Source organism: Pocillopora verrucosa, chromosome 6 (genome assembly GCF_036669915.1).
Source record: "Pocillopora verrucosa isolate sample1 chromosome 6, ASM3666991v2, whole genome shotgun sequence".
NCBI lineage: Eukaryota > Metazoa > Cnidaria > Anthozoa > Scleractinia > Pocilloporidae > Pocillopora > Pocillopora verrucosa.
The window spans coordinates 3,622,743-3,637,114 of record NC_089317.1 but is presented as its reverse complement, the minus strand read 5'-3'; the positions used below and the strand labels follow the sequence as shown (position 1 = coordinate 3,637,114).

General features: G+C 38.3%; 1 protein-coding gene across 1 annotated transcript in view; it reads left to right on the top strand.

Annotated features, from left to right (window-relative positions):
• Positions 1-14,372, top strand: part of LOC131788457 (uncharacterized) — a 71,404-nt gene that overhangs the window by 26,193 nt on the left and 30,839 nt on the right.

Genomic DNA, 14,372 nt, shown 5'->3' with positions numbered 1-14,372 from the left:
GCAGCTGTTGAAGGGAAGCCAAACAAAGTTAGGTACATTGCCTATATGACGAAGTACGAAATGTTGACTTCTAACCTGAAAAAGACTAACATTATGCAGTTAGATCCATGTCAAAAGTGATTGAATCGTAATACAAATATTAACATCTTGTTTTAATTTATTGAACGCCGTCACGGGATGGATAACCACAACTTTTCCATTGACGTCGTTTGTCATACTTGATTGGAGAACACAAAACAAACTAACGACAGAAGACATGATGAAGAAGACCGCCGCACGGCCTTTTGTTTATTGGATGAGGTCTTTGTGATATCTAGAGTAATCCGAAGGCTGAGGTAGGGGTTATCAGCCGAAACCGAAGGCTGAGGCTGATGTGGCGCTATATCGAAGGCGTTCGTTGAGGGTAACAGTACACGGTGATTTTGGTCAGCGGGGAAATTATGAAACCCGCGAATATTGCGGAAGCCCGCGAAAGGATGACATCTAAAAACTGAAGGCGATTTTCTATTAAGACACTAGAATGCTTAATGATGGCGGCGACTAATCAATCTTCTGTAAATAAATCGAAGATTGACTTCCTTGAGGAGAACCTTGAAAATTTTTTTGTTGAAAACCAGTACTTCTTGGGTTATTTCGATGGGAAAAGAGAAGAGTTCGAGGATATGCTCGAGAGGTTTCTTCTTATTAGTTCAACATGCTTTGTAAAGAAGGCCTTGCACTCAAAGGAGTTAAATCACAAGAGGTTTTCGAAAAATGGTAGGCAGTTTCTTTCATTTTTAACTGATTTTTTTGCCTTTATCAATTTTGTGTGGGCCTTGTAGAGACTTGATCTTTTTACTGCAATTTTGTGGAGTGTTGAAATATTTAAAAGTATTTCATATAAAGGAAAGGCCTTGGAAAACACTCTAAGCGCGTAATCTAGTATACAGAAAGACTTTTTCAAATTATGTATTAGAAGCGTCTCCCACTTTTGAACACAATGGCAGTAATGTACAGATCCAATTTTTCAGCAACCGTTTACCATCATAAGTAATGAAACTCGGCATTGGGTCAACAAAGGTGATAATTCCTTTTGAAAACAGAGTTTGAAATATAATAAACGTACCAGTAGTACTCGATTTTTTCATAACCCGCGAAACTGTTTCTTTTTTTTAAGTATTTTAGTAGAGGAAGCCATCGAGCTTTTCGCTTACTGAGGAAACAAAATCGGTAAGGTCATTTACATCCATTTATTTCAGAATTCCCCGTAAACGAAGGGTGTGTACAATTCCTGAAATTCCCATTCGTTCTTTCACGAATCATTTGACGTTTCAGTGTTGACAAATTTTTCGTATTACGTAAGTAAAAAACATTGAACTTCTCTCAACGGACTCGACGCTGCAAGGAGAATCTGTCTCAGTTATTGGCGCATTGATAACCTAGTAAATAGTTCAAACATACTGAAAACATTTTTATTAGTTTTGGTATATCTTTATCTGTGAGCCACACCATGTGAGTAAACAAAAACAGAGAAGTATAGGTTGATGGCTTGCTTTCAAGAATCTAGGATTTCGGGAATCGCTATAAACTACGCGATCACGCATTTAATAATATTTCTTCTTCTCCTAATAATTGATACTGGAAGAAAATAGTAACGGAGTCATGCTATTTTATGTGCCCGTTATAAGAAAAATTTGTATTTGCATTTAGCTTACTGGCAAAAATACCGTGAAAATTGTTCAAAAGAAATATATCTGAGCAGTTATTTTATGACAACCACGAAATACTTTAACAAAATCATGAAAATGCCGCAGGACCTCAAGGCTCCTTGGTTCATTTTTCAATTTTTTATACAAAATTTTAAATAAAAACTAATGAGCAGCAGACAGCAACAGATCTTGTCAATTTAGTTTATAATCCGACCGGTTTCGTCTGATCACACAGACTTGACCAGGGATTCAACAAGATGAACAAAATTAAACCACTAATATACTGAACGTTTGCTGCATAAATCACGTTCAAATTGGTATGTGAACAGCAAAAAACGCCCAAAAACAGGAAATGATACGCAAATCCAGCGTAACAAATTAAGCAATGTTTTTTGTTTTGTTTTTTTGGGGGGGGGGAGGGGGGGTCACGATTTAACGTTAAATCGTGAGCCTTAAAAATAAACATTGCTTAAGAGGCGATCTCTGTAAGAGCGGTCCAGGGCATTTCGCATCGGAAAAACGTTTTCCCTCAAACTTTGCCCAATAAACTATCTTTGGTAACAAGTAAGTAAAACCACATTAGTTTCTGGAAATACCTCAACATAAAATTTTTAGAGCTCTCAAAAGTCAAAGCTGCAAAAGGCCCTTTTTTGACCTCTTGCGACATCGAAAATTTCAAAAGTTGAATAGCCCTGTCCTCGTATCACACCGCAGGCAACAAAAAATATTTTGTATTCTTAAAGTGTGTGATATATAAGGTGTAAAAAATGCATTTCAATTTTGATATTCGTTTATTCAGAGGCTCGTCATAATTTATTTAAAAACACTCGTTGGACAGCTTTCTGAAATTGGTTAAAAGTACTCTTTCTTTCTCGATTGATATCGCTCAAGTCCAGACCAGACCATTAAAATCTCCACTTGATTTCTGCTAATAAGATGTTTGGCTGCAGAGAAAAATAAAAACATCTTGCACTTATTGATTTTCCTCGCCGAGGTGACTTCGAACTTTTAGCGATATTGCTAGCGTGACAGCCGATTATTGAGCAAACTCCGACCGTTTTATGTGAGTAGCTCAATAAATCTTAGATTTTAACCATTTTAAGTAGAAAACATAGTAGGACAGAGCCTTAAAGCCACACCGATTAATACTTTAAGCATTTTAAAAGGCCAAAATTTGCAAATTTTATTATCTCGTGACGAAAAACGTCAACAACAACGTATCGAATATTATAATTTGATTAGCGCTCGCAAACCCTTTTTTAAAAATTTGGCTTCTGTTATTTCATATTTGAGTTCTGATGGCTTACGCTATTCAAACCTGTATGAACATTTCAAAATTAAACTACAGGATTCTATTTAGTGTAACCGGCGATAACAGCACACACTGAAATACACCGTGACCACTGTCACATAATTCAATTGTGTAATTATCTTGAATACTTCTCACGTCTAAATAAAGCAGCGATTTCTCGGATTTCTCGCTGAAAGGGAAAAAATTATATTTGGTCATCACATCTGTCTGCATCAGACGCAGATGCTTCTATCAAGTGGTCGTCTGCGTCGGTGGCATCATCCGATTCTTGTTGTATTTTAGATCGCTGTTTAAGGCACAATCTCAAGAAGAAACCCTGAATCTGTATGTTGGATAACCACTCTGTTCTATCGAACATTCTCTCTCCATCTATTGTGCAAGCAGTTCGCATATCCTTTGCTACTTCTCTGGGTTTGGTTTCTGCCAGTGTCTCATCCGATATTAAATTTCTGTTTCAAGTACTGCCTGACGTTTTGCGAAAGCCGTTCACTTGCACCTCTCTTATGAAGAGCCCATCCCATGGGAAGCTTTGATGTACTTGTCAAGGGTTCTGTGGCCACTGCAACCAGTTCATTCGAACTTTCACCCTCTAACTGATAATGACTGTAAGTGATGAATCCACTACCTCTTCACTTTGTCATAAAGACTTTAAGTCATGCTCGCAGGCACAGGACTTACATGATGAACTAGCTTGTTCATATGGAGGTCAAGGTCGGCCTGCGTCTTAAAATCTTCATCGCAATTAGGTTCAGGGCATTGATAGGAACTACCTTCGTTGCCATCATTGCTTTCTCCTGCTGATGCAGTTCGTCGAGCAGTAGTGGGGAAAAATGGAATCTCCTCCACCAGATCCGCCTTTTTTCTGCGGAAAAATTGCAATTTTAATTTTTAATTGAATAAACTTTCCAGGCCCAACATTAAACGCTCTCCAAACGCGCAGGTCCTCTTGTGTAAGTTGCTGAAAGTGGCAATCTTGATATCCGAGCCCTCGTAGAGATGATACCAGCTTACTGTTGTGATAGCAACCTGCTTCATCCGATCTTAGAAAGGCCTTTATTGTTCCTGAATTTCGTAGTTTTTTATGGTGACAAAGAGATTTTCTAGGACTGACAGCACTGAAAACCAGTCTTGTTTACAGCTGTTAAGAAGGTGTACGTATCAGGTTACTTCCAGGCTTTCCTCCTGTCTTACAACAACGCCATTCACATGCCAATTGATTTCCCTCTTGGGAAACCATTCTGCTTGCTTTTCCCGGAACTTCATCGCTATGAACTTCATTGTCCAGTCAACTATTATAAATGCTTCATCTCCCTCCAAAGTATCGACAATTTCCCGCTGGCACTGATCCTGGTTTCTGCTCTTAGGATATGCCCTCTCCATTCAAAGATCTTAGTAACAGCATTTTTTGCTTCATACAAATAGTATTCCGCTTGAAACCTACCCAACTGCATTCTGTACTCAGAAATAACGCCATTTACTTCTTCAAGAACACTCTTCAGCTTCTCACAATCCTCACACTTCACGTTGTGACTGTGACTGCATACTTTCTGAACGTCAGTGTTACCAGCATGGCTCAGTGCAAAGACCCTACAATGATCGGCACATTTGCTATCGTCCTCTTCGCAGTGATTACGGTATGTAGTCTTCAGATACAACTTGCTCTCCTGAAGCCTCTTCCGAACTTCTTTACACTAGTCCTTTTCTGCTACCACGCTTTCCAATTCGTCTATAATTTGGAGAATATCCTCGATACCATCCGCTCCCTCAGCTGCAGTATCGTCTAAACCTCTATAGAACGCCATACATCTTAGAAATGGCCTTTGAAATTTGCAAATTGACAGAATACCGGCTCTTCACCCCTTTGGAATCGCTACCATGGTGTGTCGGAAACTGGCACTCTGAACTTTGGGGCCAGAACTTCCCATAAGTGTGCCTATGCTTTGCGCAGACCCACTTTTTGCCATAACTGAGTCTTCTATATCGAACAGGCCAGCCCTTGCAAAGATAAGCTCTCCTTCTGTGAAACTCCCTTTTGACAAATGGATTAAGCAGAGATGACTCTTTATTGAGTCAGTACTCTGTGGCAAGTTAAACAAACCGGAAACTCCTCGTGAGTCTCCGAACGAAGTTTCTGAGGAACGCGACTGAAAACAGAACTTCTTGTGGCGAATACCGCTTCAAGAATTTAGCGTTATTAATCCCAAGCAAACCAGTACCGAAAGAGACATAAGAATTACAGCTAATAAAATTACGCGCTTTACAATATAGATATAGCTAATTGTTGGAAAAATTAGGTGACACGTAACGTAATAATTTATTTCCTCAAAAATCGCGGGGTCCTTTTCCACAAGTACTCCCTAGAGTTCTGAATAGAAACTTTCATAAAGACAGGTGTGCAGACAAAATTTTTCCTATTCCTGCCGATCAGAATTCTGATCCAAAAGGCGATGTTATCGCTGCTTTAATACGAAGGGAGAAGCAATTCAGGATAATTACACAATTGAATTATGTGACAGTGGTCACGGTGTATTTCAGTGCGTGCTGCTATCGCCGGTTACACTAAATAGAATCCTGTAGTTTGGTTTTGAAATGTTCATACAGGTTTGAATAGCGTAAGCCATCAGAACTCAAATATGAAATAACAGAAGCCAAATTTTTGAAAAGGAGTTTGCGAGCGCTAATCAAAATTATGATATTCGATACGTTGTTGTTGACGTCTTTCGTCACGAGATAATGAAATATGTCAAATTTTGGCCTTTTAAAATGTTTAAGGTATTAATCGGTGTGGTATTAAAGCTCTCTCCACTATATTTTCTACTATATTGTCTACTTAAAATGGTTAAAATCTAAGATTTATTGAGTTACCCATGTAAAACGGTCGGAGTTTGCTCAATGAACTAATTTGCATAATCGGCTGTCACGCTAGCAATATCGCTAGAAGTTCGAAGTCACCTCGGCGAGGAAAATCAATAAGTGCAAGATGTTTTTATTTTTTCTGCAGCCAAACATCTTATTAGCAGAAATCAAGCGGAGTTTTTAATGGTCTGGTCTGGACTTGAGCAATATCAACCAAGAAAGAAAGAGTACTTTTAACCAATTTCAGAAAGCTATCCAACGAGTGTTTTTAAATAAATTATGACGAGCCTCTGAATAAACGAATATCAAAATTGAAATGCATTTTATACACCTTATATATCACACACTTTAAGTATACAAAATATTTTTTGCTGCGTGCGGTGTGATACGAAGACCGGGCTATTCAACTTTTGAAATTTTCGATGTCGCAAGAGGTCAAAAAAGGGCCTTTTGGAGCTTTGACTTTTGAGAGCTCTAAAAATTTTATGTTGAGGTATTTCCAGAAACTAATGTGGTTTTATTTACTTGTTACCAAAGATAGTTTATTGGGCAAAGTTCGAGGGAAAACGTTTTTCCGATGCGAAATGCCCTGGACCGCTCTTACAGAGATCGCCTCTTAAAACTTGAAATTCAAAAATTCGTCTTTGGTTGCTAAACTGCTACATTACAGAATCCTATTTCGAATAAAATCTTAAGATAAGCTTTCTATGAAAAAACCAGGTATTACAGAAATAAAGTAGTTTACTTCTCTTTGGAACATGGAGCAGTAATTATAGTAATTTTAATTTTCTGCCATCTGGAAGAAAGAGAAATACACACACCATATTATGTCGCTGGATATTTCTATTTTCCTATCTGAATCATTGCATTCCAGTTCTTTTTCTTCTGGAATCGCTAATTTTTGCTCTCGTATCAATGCGTTCTTAGATCATTCACCGAGACCTTGCGGCCCGTAATGTGTTGGTTGGACAAAAGGAAACTTGTAAAGTGACAGACTTCGGAATGGCCAGAGATGTGCAGCAGGAAATATTTATGAACGAAAGACTAAGGTAATCAAGAAAGAGTGGAGGTGGGGACGGTACTACATATCGTTCAGTTTACTGATCTTTCACGATCATTGTTGTGGTAGAGCCGATATACTCCTGATTTCGATTACAAAATCCTTGGATGGGACCATAATGAAAACAGCCATTCGTATACGATTATAATTTTAAATATCACTGTCTTTGACCGGTCGCCTCCTATAATTTTTTAGCTGTTTCAAAAAAGTGATATTTGAAATCTTTAGGGCCGTCTTCCAGTGAAGTGGACAGCTTATGAGGCCTTGATGTATGGTAAATATACCACCAAAAGTGATGTGTAAGTATACCTGATTATTACCCGTAGCAATTTTCCAACAAGTTTTACCAATAGAATAAGAGGGAGGGTACGTTTTGGGCTCGGTAAAGAAATAGAGAAAGATGTTTTTCATCCTCTCACGAGCGTTGGACAATGAAAATATCTTCGCTCCCCATGAGGAATCGAACCTCAGACCATCGGATTCCGCGCTCCGATGCTCATACCACTGTGAGTTAGATCTATTACTTAGTTCATATGGCACGCGTCCTGCATACTGCAAGGATCAGCAATGTCGATAGAGTCATATTTGTAAATAAAAACAAGAGAGAGAATCGGAGCGCGGAATCCAAAGGTCCGAGGTTCAATTCCTCGTGGGGACTCAAAATTTTTCCTTCGTCACACAATCGTGACAAGACGAAAAACATCTTTCTCGAAGTTTTATCAGTTTTAATCAGGAAATGAATTCTATACTTTGTAAAAGAATACATATATTTTAGTTGTCGTATAAAATGTTAATGTCTTCAGTCACCCAATATATATTTGTTTGATTTGTCTTTCTGCAGATGGAGTTATGTAGTTTTGCTGTACGAGATTTTTACCATAGGTAACATCGAATGGAGATTTATAAGACCCTGTAGATGTTTTTTGCTATATACCATGTTCAATTAAGCAATGTAACGTGTTCAGTTAGACAAACGTAATGAGCTTCAAACTACATCAAATGTCATGGGTGGTGTTTCGGTGAAAGTCGTTTTTTCGTCACATTTATATGTCAATGGTCTTATGGTTCTTCCAGGTGGTTCACCTTACCCACGAATGGATAGCAGAAATGCCTAAACCACAACACGTCGATGAAGAATTGTAAGTGCTTTTTCAATTCGTTCTCTCTTACCCTACAAGGAAACGTTCACTTCGCGTTCTCTAAAAGATCATTTGAACAATACCAGATATCAGATTATGATGAAATGCTGGAAGAATGACCCAGATGCAAGACCAACTTTTACTGAATTGAAAAATCAGCTTAAGGACATGGAAACCCTACACAAGGTGAGAATTTTGATCAACATGAAAGTTTCTTTTCACGTTAGACCGACTGGCTTAGGCTCAGCTAAATAGGGTTTTAAACTTAATAGCGTTTACCTTAGATAGCGTAATTTTTACGAAGTTGGGATTGCATCTTCTTGTTATGTCACTGAAGCTAGCACTCCACGAAAAACAAGGAGGAAGCGAACTAGAATGTCCCAACGACATATGACTCATTATGGTTATTTAAAAGATCGTAGGATTATTGCAAAATTGTATTGAGACGCACAAAGAGTTGCAGACGTCACCATAAAATACTTTCTTGAATTTGTTTTGGTGTGAAAAGCTGGCCACTTGTGAGGACAAACGCTTATAACGTAAGAGGAACACTTTTTTAATGATGCTGATTATTATATTATTCTTTTTTGCAGAAGCTGATCAGCATGACAACGTACGACAAGCAGTTGTATGCAAACGTCAAGGATTTAATAGTGTCGTTTGATAGAATCCGCGGTATATGACCGGCTAACAGTTTGAAGACTTTGCCACAACAAGTTTCAGGGCTGAATCACCTTTTCCTCACACGCTTACTTGGTAGAAAAAGCCATTTTGTGTGAAGCAATTAGGCTGGAACGTTATAACTCAATTGATTTTATATTCTTAAACGCTGTAACGCTTTTATCAGTTTACCGATAAAGTATACTCTCATTTTCTCTTTAACATGTTTAGCACTTACACGCATGCTCGACACAAGCGTTGGAGTTCAGTTTATTTTCTGACTCAATTCTGAAAGGCAGGATAGTGCGGAAAATATCCAATTAACTAGATTGATGAGATCTCGTTCTGTGTGCCGTAGTTGTCTGCAGTTTTAGTAAATTGCTAAAAAATTGTTTTGCCGCAAAACCCGCTTGGTTTTAGGAAAGCTATCCGGCGCATAAACTGCTTTCCCTAAGACCGCATCTACCTGCGATACTAACTCGAAATACTTTTACACTGAAAGTATTATTAATTAAAAATTAGCCCTATCCTAATAAAAATTATACTTGGCACATTACTTGTGCAATCGTCTTAGCTTTGAGAGATGAATTTGCTGAAAATTGTTTATAAAATTTTGAAGATTTTTGCCTAGAGGGAAATGACTTTTTCCTAACTTTTCTGCGGGAAACGAAATGTAGATAAATTGTGAAATACATGGAATGGTAAGACCAAAAGAAGCTAAATTTTAAGATCTGATTGATGCAGGTAAATAACTTTATCTCCTAGGATTTGTCACCACAATCAGGAGCATGTCGCGAAAGTGTGATAATATTTTAACACCTATTCATTAAAATGCACAGGTTTTACCCCTGGAGATGTTTATCAAATCATTAGTGCTCTCTCGAGTAGCCTGGAGAGGATAAAAAAAAATAATGAGAACGGGTGCTGACCATACAATTTTGAACAGTCAACAATAGTTAGTGCTCTGGGAATTATTGGTAGTTATCGTCACGTAAACTGTGCTTTGTCGTGAAAGAGGAAATAAATGGATTTGTAACGGGACATACAGTGTACATTGCTATTACTGGCGTCCAGAGTATTGTCTTTGAAAAAACCACTTAACTTTTCACGTACAATTCCTGCAAATGCAAAGTGTAATCATGGTAAATGATGCGATGATAGCAGCTGAGTGAAAAAAACGGGCCAGGGGTGGGTCGGGTCGCGTACTGTGTTGTTGGTACTATCGCACAGTTCATTTATTTCGTTCTGTTTTACTAAATGAACGCCTAGAACCGGTTAATGAATCGAAGTCCCCGCATTTTTTTTAATTCAGTGGTCTTGCCTAAGAAATGGACGTAAGCCGTAATCAAAGAACCTTTGTCTTTCGTACAATTACTTTATATACTTATTATAATATGTGCACTATATTTAACAGTTGTTCCATGAGCCCGCGCCTGATATGAACTGGCTATACCAATCTCGTATCCAACAAGTCAGAAACAGGAACCTATGGAATAATTTACCGCACGACATGACCAATGAGCTTGTACAGATGAAATGTTACCTCTAGATTCCTGTCGGTTCATTCTGTCAATTGGATTTGAAAAATTGACCCCTTCAGAAAACCTGTGTAGCCAAAGAAAGTAAAAGGGAGACGTTGAATTCCACGTGTTTAAAAAAATATGTGGATCAAGAATTTGATCGAACCCAAACTCAGAGGCTTCACGAAGCAGAAAAAAATTGTTAGGTTAATATGTAGTTCAGATTGACGCTGGAATAAAATATGATTTGTTAAAAGCTTCTTAATAGACAATCTGGTCTTTTTGCTTTATCGTTATGGAAATGAAATGGGTGTATTGAAGAAAACATTCAAGGAAAGATGACACCTGAGCCATGGGGTAAAAAATGCGGGGTAGAAAAGTTAATTGCTTTTAATAAAGCAAAATGGGACCCACCTACGCCAATTGTTTCGTAGGTTTTATCGAACATCAATTTTTCAGTCAATACAACGGCCCCAAACCTGAACTCTACGGTCGCTACATCAACGACTGTATCAGCGCCACTTCCTCTACCAGGGATGAACTGACTCAATTAATAACCGTTATCAATTCATTTCGCCTGGCTCTGAAATATACCTGGGAAATTCCCGACACTTCTTTGGCTATTCCAGACATCAAAATTTCAATTAAAGTCAGAAACAAGAGCGAATGGAATCAATGAGTTATTAAATTTTTTCACTTTTTGGTAATCCGTTTTACCTCTCAATTTTTCTTCAAATTAAAGCCACCTGAAGTCAATATCATATCTGATCGTCAAAACGGCAAAACTTGAATCACATAGGCAACAGTTAAGCTACGTCCGAAGCTGAATGAAAATTCAACGCAAGCAGTTTATTCAGCTGTACACAAAATACATTAATCTACGATCGAAGAAACGTTTAAGGGTACGACATACAATACTTACTAGACAAGCAATCAGGCGTCTTTGAGTTCCAACTTATAGGCAAGCGAAAAATTTTGTGAACAGGTTGATTTAGTGTTTTGTTTAACTGGAACAGAGTAAAGCTTGCGATCGCGGATAGCTTTCGTTTCAATATCCTGACCTCAATTTCACGCTTTGAGTGTACGAGTTAAGAGTTATATTCCCACTGAGACAAACATTTGGTTAAATCAGTAAAACGTTATACCCTAATGTTCAAATGTTTTGCTGCGTGGTAGCGAACGGAGAAGCCAGTATTATGGTTGCTTAAACAGACCCGCAGTCGAAGTTGAGTTTTTGTAATGAAAGATCCTGTTAAAGCGTAGATATTTCGACACAAATTCTGTAATTCCTACAATGGAATTTTTAAGGTAACCGGTTGTTCTTTCTGTTGTGACAACGTTATACCTTTTCTTGACCATAAAGCGTTGACCTGAGGCTAGTGCTGTAAGTTAAACTTAAAATTTAAGTCCCATTTAATCAAGTTACATTAAACTTTTTGACTTTCACTTTTTGTTACCAATATGACGTTGACCAGCATTTGCTTTGGTTAATTTCCAATGTATAAAAAGAAGTAATTGCTTCCAGCCAAAAATAGATTTAGCTGAGCGACACTTAGATAAATCATTTTCATATAACCGAAATTGAGAGAACCATTAAGAACACTAGAAATGGTAAGTGAGTGCGTACGACTTTTATTCTGTTGGGACTCAAACCTACCACCTTCCGTTCATTACTTCAGACACTCTAACACTTACATACAGTAGACCTGTGGCAAGCCAGCTCGATCAACTATGTCCATGGAGGTAAACTTCCTGCATATTGCAAGCATATGATTACTGATATGTGATTCTTACTCGTAATGCTGCATTCATTAGATTTCTTACTCATTTTACTACTGCTAGGTATTTTTGATCCGACTGAGCTTATCAATGGAATTCGCCAGCTGTACAAGACTCGCGAGGGATGGCTCTCACCGTCTCCATGGTGAGAAGAGTTTCAGTTTTTTCTTGGCAATATTTTTACAAGGCTCAAAGTGGTCAGAAGAAAGAAAACGAGAGGAGAAATCACTGACGTATTTGTTGACATGTCGTCAATACTAGACCCGTATGAAGAGTGTTCAGCGACGAGAACAGCGTTGATTGCAGGAGAACCTGGTATGAGAAAAACCACCTACTGTAAAAAGTACGCCTACGACTAGGCCACCAAAAGGCAAGAACCTCAGGGCTACGGCTCCACAGCATTCAAAGCAGTATTGTTGCTTAAATGTCCAGACATCCATTCTGATGTTTGGGAAGTCATTGATGAGCAGCTTCTGCCCCGAGACATCGATGAAGAAGTCAAACAACAGTATCATTTTATTGATATTGGATGGATTGGATGGGTTACCATTCAGTAAATTGTCGATTTTTCCGAATTAATTGATGGAAGATTACTCCCCAGATGCCACATAGTTGCAACAGCTTGACACGAAGCTGTAAAAGAGGTGAGAAAATGCTGTGACGCGCTGCTTCAAATCTAAGGATTTACTAAACACCATGTGAGAGGATTTGTCACCAGGTACTTTAAGGAAAGGCACGCTTTAGCTCAACTGTACTTGGATATGGTTGAAAGTGTCTTGAGAAGATATAGAAAAAAGAAGGGAAGACCGGACAGATCTTTACAAACCGCAATTGAATCGCCTCGGGTTGGTAGCGTTTAATGGTTTACTTAACGACTAATTGGATTTTAATGAAACTCAGTTGGGAAACCATGCAAAAGAGTTGACTGAATTTGGATTTCTTGCGTAAATTTTTTCAAGAATTCTTTGCAGTATTCTTCATTAGTGCTCAGATTCAAAGCAAGGAAATTAGACCTGACGAACTAGTTTCCGATCCAAGGTACTTTGTTAAACTTGAAGAGGTACTTTTGTTTTCGTGCGGAATTTTAGCCATGAAATGCGATGAACAAGTCGTGGCTCTCGTAAAGAGTTTAGCAAATGAACGAAAATGAAGGCAGTGGTTGAAAAGTTGTATTAGAGGCCATTAACGAATGTAAAAGACACTGAGTGATTTTCACTCACGGTTAGCAAAGTCTTTTGGAACTTGTTTGAATCTGACCAATTTGAATTTGTATTACAATGGTATTGGTGGTGCTGGTGCTACATCTATTGCTGAGGCCATCAAAGTCAACGAGACGCTAAACCAATTTGGATTTGTCTGACAATGGTATAAGTGAAGCCGGCGCTACATCTATTGCTGAGGCAATCAAAGTCAACTAGACGCTAACCAAATTGAATTTGTAGATGTAATCACATGATTCGAGTTCAATTTGGAATAAATAAGCACCAGACTACCAAAATTTAGTTATGTGAAGAGTTTTAGAGACCAGACACTTTATTTATCACAGGGGGAGGGACGATTCATCTTCCTTCTTTTTTTTTTTTTTTTTTTTTTTTTTGAGGGGGGAGGGGGATGGGGGATGGGATTTACATGGTTTTCAATGAACGAAGGCCGATCAGTTGTCGCTATCAGAGTTTTAAGGGGGACTATAGAAAACTGACCGCCAATTGACTGTCAATAAGGAATCATAAGTATATTATGGGGGAAGCAGGTGAATTAAGTCGTGACACAACCAAAATCCTCCAGCCCCCCCATAGGCGATAAATAATGAGCGGCACCTTACCACATGAAGCTAGTATTTCTGAGTGTTTGACTCAGGGTTCAATTAAGATTTTATCTTCACTATTTGAGCTTGCACATATAAATTGCAAGTTATAGGAATAAGGTCAATAATTCTTTAGTAGAGCTTTATGAAGTATTTATTTTGAAAACTTTATACTTTTCCTTTGTAGGCGTCAGCTTAAAAATATATTTGAGAGCATTCATCCTGTAATTTAAAATCAGTCGCAGAGTTCCTTTCTTTAATCCCTGCAGGGCAATCCGACTCTCTGTCCATGTGTTGATTGCGTACAATATTCTGATCAGGTCCATCTAGGTCAGTCCTTCTCGCCTAGCCAGTCTTTGGACGGGTCGATGATGGAGACGTCAAAGGAACAGAATCAGAGGCTTGGTTTACAGTTTAGCTTTGGTGATCAGACTCCAACAATTAGTAATCAGAAGGAGGGAGGTTTTGATTGGGATTAAGTGGCAACTACGAGGGTCGAAGTTAAGAGTTTCTGGCCATGTTTTAAAGGAAGGGAGGGAAGGGGCAGATTCCGG